Source organism: Sciurus vulgaris (assembly GCF_902686455.1).
Source record: "Sciurus vulgaris genome assembly, chromosome: 13".
Classification (NCBI taxonomy): domain Eukaryota; kingdom Metazoa; phylum Chordata; class Mammalia; order Rodentia; family Sciuridae; genus Sciurus; species Sciurus vulgaris.
In genome coordinates, this window is record NC_136474.1 from 42,200,378 (window position 1) to 42,213,314 (window position 12,937).

General features: G+C 38.3%; 1 pseudogene across 1 annotated transcript; it reads right to left on the minus strand.

Annotated features, from left to right (window-relative positions):
* Window positions 1-2,580: 2,580 nt before the first annotated feature.
* On the minus strand, window positions 2,581-8,051 carry LOC306642629 (golgin subfamily A member 7-like; annotated as a pseudogene). Its single transcript has 3 exons — window positions 8,046-8,051; window positions 4,601-4,651; window positions 2,581-3,445 (listed from the first exon to the last, which is right to left on the minus strand). The product of its transcript is annotated as a golgin subfamily A member 7-like (transcript).
* Window positions 8,052-12,937: the final 4,886 nt, after the last annotated feature.

A 12,937-nucleotide genomic window follows, 5' to 3' on the forward strand; every position in this document is an offset into this window, starting at 1 on the left:
TTAGGACATTAATTATGTTCCAATTTTCTTACTAAAATAGGTATGGGTTTGATTCATTAAATTAAGGTGTAATTTTATGTACAAAAGCCTTTTCAAAACCCAGTAAAGCAGGCAACTAACTCATGCCCTGAGAGAAATTGGAAATGTGGCGTTACAAAGCAGAGATTTGTTTTTTAATGTTCAGAGTGAAGTCTACACATGCATATGTATACTTAAATAAGCAAACAAATATAGCAGGATAACCCTCCAGAATATGGTAGAGTGCCATCACAAAATATTCTCAATTATTTTGCTCAATTCTAAAGTAAATAATTATATTTTCAAATTACAGATATCAGTATATTTTCAGAAAAGACATTCCAACATGACAGGCATCCTTGGAACAAGGGTTGCAATGGGTTTTCCAAAACTTTGACCTGGAAAATGATATATATGTAGCGGTGAATGATTTGTTAGTTTTAGAAAATAACCACCAAAGTACACAGAGCTTAAAAAGAGGTATTGCAACCAGGAGAGGTGAGACTTGAGTAGAAACCAAACTCAATTTATGCAATGTATTTATTCATTTAAAGAAAAAGAGACCAAAATATAGGTAGCTAATGTTACATTAGTCAATTTTTCTTTACCCTAATTAAAAAAAAAAAAAAACAAAAACTGGCAATTCTTTTTTTCTTCTTTAAAAATTGATTTTAATTAGTTATACATGACAGTAAAATGCATTCTGACACATTGTACCCAAATGGAACATAACTTCTCCTTCCTCTGGCTGAACATGGTACAGAGTCACACTGTAGTGTAATCATACATGTATATAGGGTAATAATATTTGTCATTCCACCGTTATTTCCATCCCCATACCCCTCCCCTCCCTCATTCCCCTCTGCACAATCCAAGGTTCCTTCATTCTTCCCCACACCCCATTGTCCCATTATGGATTAACATCCACTTATCAGAGAAAACATTTTGGTTTTGGAGATTGGCTTATTTCACTTAGCATGATGTTCTCCACTCCATCCATTTACCTACAAATGCCATAATTTCATTCTTCTTTAAGGCTGAGTAATATTCCATTGTATCTATGTACTACTATATTTTCTTTATCCATTTATCTGTTGAAGGGCATCTAGGTTGGTTCCATAGCTATTGTGATTTGAGCTGCTATAAACATTGATGTGGCCGTGTTGCTGTAGTATGCTGACTTTAAGTCCTCTGGGTATAAACCAAGCAGTGGGATAACTGGGTCAAATGGTAGTTCCATTCCAAGTTTTCTGAGAAATATCCATACTGAAAAGCTGGCAATTCTTCCACCCTTTCTGTATAGCAATGCTCCTAATAAATACATCTTAATGATAGAATTACCTGGAGGAAAAGAACAAAATATCTCTACTCTCAATTAACAGGAATATTCTAGGTCCTATTTCCATTTCCCCATCAAAAAATGTGTCAAGTTTGGGGCGGCAGTCATTTTAGGCCAAGATTGTGTTAGAAAGGCAAAAAAATTAAAAAATAAAGTAAAAAGTCTCCACTACAACTAGGAGTTGGTGCAATTGCAGAACTGGAACTTTTTGATGTTGTCATCTCTTTCTTTTCTCTTTTTTGTTTAAGCAAAGTTTTACTAAGGTATCAATATTTCAGCAAAGTTATTGCAATGAGTTTAAAAGGCAGAAAGATACACTGTAAAAGGCTATAAAGTAACAAAGTTTTATACAATTAAAATATTGCACAGACTTATGGGATTTATTGAGTAACTAACACATTCAGAAAAGAAATTACATCTGAAAAGTTAAATCCAGTATTAGCACCTACAATACCTCTGAAAGTAAAACTTTTAACTCTTTCATTCTCTCCTAATATATTTCTTAACTTTCTCCCAAATTCAGTGCTCTCAAACCCAAAAAAGAATGAAGGGCATAAGAAACCCAAACACTGGAAACATACAGACAAAAGAAGAGCTAGAAATATTGATTCAAACTTGAGAGTTTAACTTTGAAGTCACTTAACTTACTTGAACCAATCCAGATTTCTGTGCACTGAATACTGTATGAGGAATCTATAAATCATAAAGTTGCCAGTAGGGTTAAAAATTAGCAATATACAGTATTATGCCTACCAATTTTTTTTCTCATAAGTTTTATTTATAACAAAACTATAATTAAAATGTTTACTTGCTTATTACACATTCAGGGACACAGCAGGGACATAAGAGTTTGATGGCTTACCATCCACTTTATTGTGCTTTCTTATTTGTGTCATGAACAAGCAACACATACCACATCTTTGCAACATTCAAGGTAATGCAATAATAACGTAAAAGTCTCCAAAGAAAATAACTGAAAATTGCATTCGATACTGCTTTAACTAGGTATAACTGCTATAATAAAACAAATAACATTATACAGTATTTTTTTTAATGAGCTTCAGTTTGAAAACTGAATAACAGAAATCAATTTAAGACTTGAATCATGGCAAAACTGGTAGTTCTTTGACATCTGGGAAATGCGTTAGTATAACCACAGTCTATCCCTCACCCAGAAAAAAAGCCTCTTATTAATTTTTGGGAATGAGAGTGAACATTGGCTAATACAAACCTGTTGAAGTCTAAAGCCACCTGGAAAATTGATGCAAGGAATGAAGAGAATTCATGGTACTGGTGGCAGGTAAGAAATTAAACTTTGCATTGGGCTGACCAACTGCGTATTATATTAAATCACTTTGAATAAAAAAATGTGAAATGCTTCATTTTGTTTTCTCAGAAACGAATCAAAGGATTACAGTCCTACACAATTTAGAGACACAAAGTGGCTGCTGAGTGACTAGAGGTCACTCCAAGTGTGGAATTTTAGAAAGTTAGTCCTTGGAGTAAATGGCACGTGGCTCTAGCAGCAGATACAAAGGAATGATGCTCTGGAGAGGAGGTAGGGACACTCTGTGATCAGCCAGTGGGTAGATGAGGGTCCCAGCTGGAGGTGGGATCTTTAATTTTATGGTTTATCTTCCACTGCTCATGCCTCTGTCTTCATAAATGGTAATTTCAATAACTCGAAGTCCTCTCTCAGTAGAGTCTGTCAGGAAGAGGCCTTGGGGAGCATATATCTTCTCATTCTGTTCTTGAATATATTTGGAGACTTTCCTCAGAACCTTCTCATACTGAGTCTCCATGCATAAGAAGATGGTATATGCTGTTAAACAAGCCAAGCAGCCTTCAGGATACGATTAGCCCCCAAGCTTCTCTGCTCCTGCATAAAGGTTATTTAGAGTTCGAACTGTCTCTTCAAACTGCTGCCTTATCAGTCCCGTTTTCCAGCTCTGCAGGGAACTTGGTCTGGAACTGGCAGCGTGAGCCACTGCTGTAGTCTCCTTGAATGACTACCTTCCTGGAAACGGGCGCCTGCTGCGGCCTCGTGGCCAAGACAGGACCGGTGGCGCCACCTCTTCTGCCCTCCAGCTGCTGTCACTCTGTCATATCTTTCTTGATAAGAAGAAAATTGTAATTCTTGGTTGACAATTTTAAGCACAAAAACAGTTTTTTCTCTATATCATACCATGTAAATTAAGGAAGGATTACCCAAAATGAGGAAGAAATCTGTGAACAAATTCATAAGAATTCATTCATTAAAAAAACAAAACAAAACTTGTTGATTGAAAGACCGCCTACTAAAATAACAGCTAGCATTGTGTATCACATGCCCAAAACTTTCCTGAGCACCTGACATATTAACTAGCAAAGTCTCACAATTTCCCAGGGTGGAAGGGACCTAGCATTTTCCCTACTTGACAGAAAAGGAAATCCAATGGATAGGAACTTGATGGTGCTCTTTGCTGTTAAGGAGGTTGGTACACAGAGGTGTTAGATCACTTATCCCTGGTCAGAAAGAGCTAGAAATTAAGCCAGGTGTTCCAGCTCTAGAGCTGGGGAGATTAACAGTGATAGTACGTTGTCTCTAGGTGCAGGATGGTCTACCTGTTGTAGATAAAGAAGAGAACAAACTCTCAGGTTCCCTGTCTTCTAGGAACTTGCCATTGGCTAATACTAAACAACCCATGCTGGGTGGGGAGAATCTATGGAAGTTCATGGGGGATCTAATTTGCATTGAGAGGTGAAAGAAGAAAGCAAGCAAGTTCCCTTTGAGAAAGGTAATCTTCATTTACACTTTGAAGGATGAAACAGGCCTAGCAGGATAGAGATATGGGAAAAGGGACCCAGGCAGGTTAAAAAACAAAAAACAAAACAAAACAAACAAACAAACAAAAAAAAAACACCTGAGAGGTTAGGAAAGAACTCTTTGCAATCATGGAATACAAAATGAGGCCTCTCTGGGGTCAGGTCAGGTGGGAGAAAATAGAGCTGCAGGGTAGCTAAGTGGCTACATTCTGCATTTAAACATTTTTATCTCTGGTGGAAAGGACCGTCATTGAAAAGTATTAAGCAAAGAGGGACCTGTCTGGCTGGAATGTGGAGAATGAGCCAGAGGGCACCCAGGGTGGGAGAAAAGTTAGGAGGCCATTGAGAGCCCAGGCCAGATACATGGAGATTTGGAAACCACATTGAAGGAGGAAGTGGGCTTGTGCAAGGTATATGTAGTCCGAAGGCAGATCTGACGAAATCTGACAAGCCTCCAGGGTCTTGAAGTTCTGCAGGAATCTTTACTATCTGCACAGAAACACAGGTTTAAAAGTTGAATTCGGACAGAATTTCTTAGCGAATTTTAAGGTCTGAATTGTCTTTGGAAAACAAGCATTGTCTAATTTATTGATCTAATGATATGGGAAATATGAGAATGTTAACAAGTGTGCTTAAAATCTGATGATTGAATGGTTAGTTCTCTGGGCAAATCTTGCCCTATATAATGTCAGTTGTATAGTATCTGCTTAGGTAGCTATTCATAACATAGTTTCTCTGAGTTCTAAAGAAATACTTCATATTTGCAGGACATCTGTGTACAGGCCTCCTGTCAAATCCATCCTCATAATGCCCTGGGTCTGGCAAGTTGTCATCAGCCCCTGACTCTGAGGACAGAACAATTCCACCACCTAAAACAACTGCATCAGGCCAAATAAGATCGTAAATATGAGGGTTAATTAGACCAGAGACAGACTGATTCCTTGTCATCAGACTCTGTCACTGATGACATTGGCTGGTCATTTACTTTGTCCTGAAGTACCTAGCCCTACCAATTTCATTAGAGCCTTATACAAATGCATTAAGAAGGAAAAACCTCTGGAATGTCCATTTTTAGCTGTTGTTTTATCTTTCAGTACCAGGGATTGAACTCAGGGATGCTTAACCACTGATCCACATTCCTAGCCATTTTTTTTTTTTTTTTTTTTTACTTTTTATTTTGAGACAGGGTGTCATGAAGTTGCTTAGGGCCTCACTAAGTTGCTGAGGCTGACCTTGAACTCAGAATCCTCTTGCCTCAGTCCCCCAAGTTGCTGGGTTTACAGGCATGCACCACCATGCCTGGCTAGAAAGTCCATTTTAGATCTTCAAAATGTTTGTTCAACAACAACAACAACAACAAAAAAAAAAGCCACTTTTCTGGCTCTGTTTTGATGAACTTTTCTTCTCCTCTTCTCTAAACATAATAGTAGTTAAAGGAAAACCTAAGACCCTGCCACCACAAATAAACTCAGGGTCACCAAATAGGAAAGGATTCCTGAAAACACTCAAGGCTGAGATCTGACCACACAAAATCAGGTGCTGTTAAATTTTGGTGGGACCCTAATAATACATGACTTTAAAGCCTGAAGCAGTACTAAGACCAATGAATACTTGGAACCACACAGTTATTTGCTCTGCTATAAAACAGTTGTGTGCCTGCAGGGATGTCATTTACTGGAAGAGAAACCTCTTGCTACTTTTCAGCAAAAACAGTCCTTTGGGTTAGCAGTGACCCTGAACTTAAACCCCAGGTACAATAAAGACCACAGTAATCACCCATTGCTTTCACAGAAATGGAGGAGCTTTATGCCCAAATAGCCCAAATTCATTTTCATGAAAAAACTGTTTGTCTTCTTTAGAAACTGGGCTTCTGGACCTAATTTTCAGCTGACAGAAAGATAATTTGTGATCTCATAGAATAAAAATTAACCAAATTTTAGTTAATGAAAATACATATTACTAATCAGTCACAATACTTGGGCTTTTGTGGGCAAAGAAAGTGACTATAATTTTTAAAGAAAGAAAGTAAAACTCAGATTAAACCCCAGCATTGCTTAAGGTGATAAATATGGATGTCGGCAGTTGCCAACTTTAAACTAGTCTTATCTTGTATCTTGAAAACTATTTGCTTTGCAAAAGTTGGCAAAGAATTCACTTTTCAGATAATTAACTTCAACTTACTGCTGAGTTTGCATGCGTTGCTCTAGATCAGAAAAGAACCTCACAGGCTTCCATCTCCTGGAGCGCTCTTTTCACAGGCTGGCATGCATCAAGCAAAGAAGAAGGAATCTTTACAGCAACTTTATGATCTGCAGTTATGTGGAGGGTTTATTGATCAGTCACTGCTGTTTGATATTTTGCTGCAAAGGGCAGAGCTTACTCGGGAACTTTCTGTTATTGGCAATTTGGTTAAATTTTTAAATTTTAATTTAGAGACTTAAAAATAATCACTCTAATGCTAGTTCATGCCATGCTGAAACTAATGAGTTCTGGAGGTCAGCGGAATCACTGAACATTCAGTGGTCTTAAGAATGAAAGTAGGACTTCACTTTGCAGGAAGTAGGATAGGATAATCTGACTTAGAGAAAGAGAAAAACAGAGTGCGGGTGGGAAATAAGAGACTGGTTTTCCATCAACAACATTTCAAAATTTCTGCCATTATTCAATATAGTTAGCTTGAGAAGGAGGAGCGTGGTGAACTGTATACTATTCAAAGTCCTTTCACCTAATTATTTCATTTACTCCTACCTATTCTACGAGGCACACAATGCCATTCCCAAGTTATTTAAAGGCATTGGGATTTAGACAGCATAGGCTGAGACCATACAGTTAACAAGGGAGCAGCAAAGAGAAGAACTTTGGGGACATTTTGCAAGTCATAACTTTATTCCACTTTTTGCTTAACGTTTTGAGGTTTTCAGCAGCAGAACCACGGCATCGCAAAGAAGAGATTTATGCTGCGAAGGCAAGTCTCCGGGTTGCGCATGGGTAGGCACAGGATGCCAGTGATGAGTTTTGCCAGTCATTGAGTTAGCAAAGATGGCTCCTTTGAGAAAACATGGAAAGGTCTTCCTTTCAAAAGATGCTTAATGCATAAACCAGATAGCTATTTTTGCAGAGTCCAAAATTCATTTTGAAAGCTGCATGCTATTTTAAGAGAAATAACCTTCTTTCCAACCATCTGATCATCCCATTAAGGATGTACTGAAAACATTTATGTTAGAATACCTAAAATTTCTATCAGAGTTATATCTTTTGTTTGACTCACATACTTGCCTGAAATATGTATCTGTATATGTGGGGCGAGGGAACTTATGGAAAGTGAAAATAATGAACTTTGCAATTCCAATTGTAAATTATTCTGTCTCATGTGCTATCACCAAGTACAGTCATTAAATAATGGTGGGACTGGTCTCAGTGAAACTTGCTTTCTAAACAGTTCTCAGATGTGCACTCAGAGTCTTTTAAAGTATGCAGAATAAGGTACATTAAGAATCTGATGACTAATCAATCCTAAAATCCATGTACAAGTTTCTAATTCATCTTGTGGAAATGTTTTCTCAGGGCTTTTGGCTGATAAAGGACCGAACTGGACATTAATAATACAAAAAGGGAGTTTATTTCCCTCTTGGGCTGAGAGGCCACTTGAAAAAAAAGAAGGTACTAGATTTGGTCTCTCCTGAGCCTCCTTATTGAGTTATTTCTCCTCTAAGAGACTTCTGTTTTCACATGAGAAAAATATATCTAAAATCTTTTAACAGAAAACATAATCCCAGAGACTATCTTTGGAAATATTCTGAGGACTTTTAATTTTAATGCCTGATAGTATATAATTTAATCTTTTGGTCTGATAAATAGTCAGTTAATACCTAACAGCACCTACTGCCATGTTACCTACTTTAGTTCATATTCATCAACCATGTAATCTTTTTTTTCTGACTTTACATTTTTATAGCCTTTTACTACACTGCCTTTGGTGTGTGTAGGCTTCCTCTCTGAAACCTTTTACATGAACACCATTTGGTGTCAATTCCTCAAGTCACACTGACAACCACTCACAGATATGGGTCTATCTATATTTACTTTTAAATATATAGATGTGTTTCTGTATTTTCAGTCATTCATTTAACAGTATTTATTGATGATCCCTTGCCTATCAGGCATCATTATAAGGACTGGGGATTTAGCAATTAATAACACAGCTTAAAAAAAAATCTGCCTTTTCATAGAGTTTAAATATGAAGGCAGGGTAGGGGAAGCTGCCAGTGTAACTAGGCAAACATGATGTGTAGTATGCTAGAATGTAATAAATCCTATTGGACCTCTTCAAAGGTAGAGAAACAGAATTTGCTGCAGATAGGGTATGGGATGTGATCCAAGATGACTTGGGGATTTTGATGTAAACGACTGCAAGAACAGAAAAGTCACTTTACTGGCAAGGTATGGTCAGGAACTGAGGAGTAGTGGCAAGACCAGGAACCAAGGGTACTGGCTGAAGAGGCTGTGGTGGAGCCAGAGGCCCTGAAAACGAGAGGCCCAAGAAGGTAGCTGCTGGCACAAGAGCAAGGACTGATGTGGTTAGAAGATTGTTCCATCAGGCCAGATAAAGCAAATAAGTCCGTATACTGAGAACAATGGGAGTCAGGTTTCTCTCTGTAGAGAAGAGATTTATAGATACAGAAAGGAAGGAGGCTAGAAAGAATACCAATGTGTCAGCTTAAAATTGGCAGTATCTGTGTAAATTCATGATAGAGAGACTCATATTTATAAATGAATATATAGAGATATAGACACATTGGTATAGGTACACATACAGACATGAATATAAATATATATTTGTGTGGTTGGGTGTGAACATGTATCATTTATTTCCCACCTCTGCCTACTGAGAAGTCCTAGAGTTTATCACATAGGCCAGTAGCATGCGCCAGAGCTCATTTATAAATACCATCCTCCACTAGAAGAACCAAATCTCCTTGGAGAATGGGCTGATTCCAGGGCTGGGGCAGGGAAAGGACAAGATGAACCTAGAGGATCTTGTGCCAGAAAGTAAGAGGGTATTCAAAGAACAATGGGGACATGTCAGAGTTACCAAAGAGCCAGCTTAAACAGACACCCATTGGCAAAATCTGGGGGCAATTGGGACATCAAAATAAATAATAAAACTAGTAGGATATAACCCATTGAATGGACTAGGATTCATGAGCCTATATTGGAATAAGTAAACAAATGTGGGGAAAGGGGAAAATCTTTGTAGAACCCCTGCCAACTAATACATGCAAAAATTTTTAAAAGGATGCAAATGGAAGATTGCCATTTGGCAGCCATCACAGTGGTGGTTGATTAAAGCAGAGTCATTAATACCCACCACGACTGGCTAAAGGAAGACTCAATGAGGAACAGAATATTTGTGTATTCTCAAAGTATATACTTCAAAATATTTACTGGTTCCAAAGGGGAAAATGGTGACTTTATAATGGAGAATCCCCAGATCCAGCAATCCAGATGATGAAGGTTCATATCCTAATGGTGAAAGTTAATTACCCTTCAATGCGTTATCAATAGCATTGTAACATTTCTTTGATATTCCTGAAAATATGTGTGTGTGTGTACACATATATATAAGAAAAAAATTATACATGTTGTTCGAAAAGGCACATGTTCTCAACTTAGATTCACTTGATTTTTTTTTTTTTTATTTCTTTCTGTTTGAGCCTGGGTATTAAAAAAATATCCAGTGGGTCTATGTTGAGGATATGTGCTTTTTCAAACCATCAAGATCAGGGGAGAGAGAGAAAGACTGAACAACAGAAGCAGATTAGAAGAGAATAAAGAGGCATGCCAGTTGAAGATAATGGGTGATCCGTGTTAGATTCTGAACCACAAAGGAATAAAAGACATTTTGGGGAAAGCTGGAAATTTTTTGAATCAATTTTAAGGATTGTTTGATGGTGTTATCTCAATGTCATATTGTACTTATGTAGGAGGGCACTACTTATGTAGTTTGGGGAAAATGTATACATTGGAATACTTCAGGGGAATGGAGCATGGTGTTTTCATTTGCCCTTAAATAGTTTAGGAAAATAATATCAATCATAAGTATCTCTCAATCAATGTATCTATCCAGAGATATATCAAACGTAAAATAATAACAATTGATAAAACTAGAAGAGAATGACATAGGATTTCTTTGTATCATTTCCCCCTACTTTGGTAAATTTGAAATTATTTCAAAATAAATTATTAAAAAAGTGGCTTCATTGGTCATTTAGTCCAATTTTATCTTCTTAGAAGATAAATATGGAAGGACAAAACTAGGACTCCCAAATAGTACAACTCTATACTATTTATAATACTAAATATTATGATATGATAGATAGTATACATAGTGTCAAATGTGCCAAAGATCTATGAGTTGTAGTTAGCAGGCAACTCAACCCAAGGTGTATCAGGAGTGTGAGGGCCTGTTCAAAATGTTACAAAAGTGCAGGCTGCACAGGCAGCAGCACATTGAGCAAAGGTGCTTTACTAAAAGGTCAGAGGCAATCCAGAGAGCAAGACACAGTGAAAGATAGTGACAGCCCATCATGTGAGCAGAGACCAAAGGGACAAAGCATAGTTAGCCTCAACAAAAGAAGTCACCCAGGGCCCCTACTATTTGTCCTAAACAATTTGGAAGGCTTTCCCATGAAGTGGTGTTTGGATGACCACTGTGGATAGAAACCATAAAAAACAGTTGAAAGAAAAAGAAAGAAAGAAAGAGAGAGAGAGAGAGAGAGAGAGAGAGAGAGAGAGAGAGAGAGAGAGAGAGGGAGAAAGGAAGGAAGGAAGGAAGGAAGGAAGGAAGGAAGGAAGGAAGGAAGGAAGGAAGGAAGAGGGGGATAAGGTATTTTTGCCTTCAGCTAGGGAAGGTGAAATGGATCATTTAAGGTAGTGAGATCTTCATCCCAGGGAATGCATAGGCAGGCTGGATGCTGGGAAAAAATCATTAATTGATAACAAATGGTAGAAGTTATGGGTGACCTTTGATCCCCTTTAAAAACACTGTTCATTCAAAACCTACTATTTATGGAATTCTTACTATATGCAGAGCATCATAGATGTATTATCCCAGGTGATCCTTACCACAGCCTTATACTGCATGCATCCTTAACCCCTTTCAATAAATAAGAAAAAAATGAAGCTTCATAATGTGTACTAGGTGCAAATGTAACAGATCACACACAGAGGTGTTGGAGACCAGATTCATTATCATGTCTGCTGGCTCTAGAAGTGCTACTTCAAGTCCCATCTTCTACACTTACTCCATCTCAATTCCAGCAATTCCCTGTGGTCTCCCGCAGCATCTGAAACCACACAGGGTTCTAGCATCTGCTAATTTCTCCCACTATCAATAGACTCTCTGACTTTTTATTCTAAATTTTCTTCTCCTTTTTCCTATGTCATGCTTTCTCAGTTGCATTAGTCTTGAAGATCCTTCTCTACTGTCAAGAAAAGATGTTTTCCTGGTGAAGGGCTTCCCATCACTTCTATATTAGAATTAGAAAGGAACACCATGTCAACCTGTGCTCACCTGCCCATCATCACATGAGATGCACACCTGATTTCACAATCACTGATCTTTTGGCACAAAGCCACCACCCGCTTCCACCACCACTTTTATCAGCTGTTCCTCCAGTGATTAAGTCGATCTGGACTCAGACTCCAGTAAGCCGCACCTTCATTCTACTCATGGTTTCACCCAATTCAGGTCAAAGTGCAATTCACTAAGCAAGCACTCAATCTCTCCTTGTGACTGTTTTGACACTGCATTGTGCTACCCAAGTTTTCTGGAGCTGGAAGAAGGGCAAGGACTGGCTTGCCTCTTTTGAGAGAGGCGACAGTAAGCACTTGGCTACAGGAGGAGGAGGGTGTTTGCTTACAATTCCCAAGATAACAGGATCTCATGAGACAAAAACTTTACCTTAAAATACAAGGAAACAGTGCTATAAAGAAGCACTCCAAATTACTTAGCAATAGTTGATAGGGAGTGGCTTTTTGACTGGTACCAACTGTCCCTAATATGACCTTGTGAAGAGCCACCTTCTGATTTCCTTTAGCAAGAAGCTTTTCCTCCTCCCTCTCACCCCACTGAGGCTTCTACAAAACACAACTGGCCACTGGGTTGCACCATGCACATTCTGGTCACATTTAACAGTACAACACCTCTGTCTCTAAACAGACATTTCCCTAATGAGCTATAAAAGGTGCTATTTGGGCAGTTAATTTTGAAATATTACTAAACTAATAGGTAGTTGGTAATGCACCACTTTCTCATAGATACACCCAAGAGTCACATGTTTCTGGTTGATTGGATGGCTTTTTTTTTTTTTTTTTTTTTTTTTTTTTTTTTTTTTTTTTAATAGCTTTTCTCCTCCATAAGGCTTTACAGAATCAGTTTCCCAGAAAGCTGAACTTCAGGGCCAGGAAGAGGCAGAGGGCCTGCAGAATGCACCTGAATGCCCTAGGCAGATTAAGCAGTGAACTCCTCCTGCTCAGGTCTTTAGGGTAGAGGTGGAAGGGAAAGGGAGGAGAATGTTCCCCTTGTTTTCTTAAAAGGCCCAAGAGTAGTACTAAGCAACCGGCCTTGTACATGCATGGGAGGAGTGTTCATGGCCTGGACTACGCAGGCCACAGAATCAAGCAAGCACGTTACAGGTGCGCTGTCGATCTTCAGGTCTAGAAACCCCAAGGGCACGAATGGGGATGGCTTTTTTTTGAGCTGGAACCTAAGGA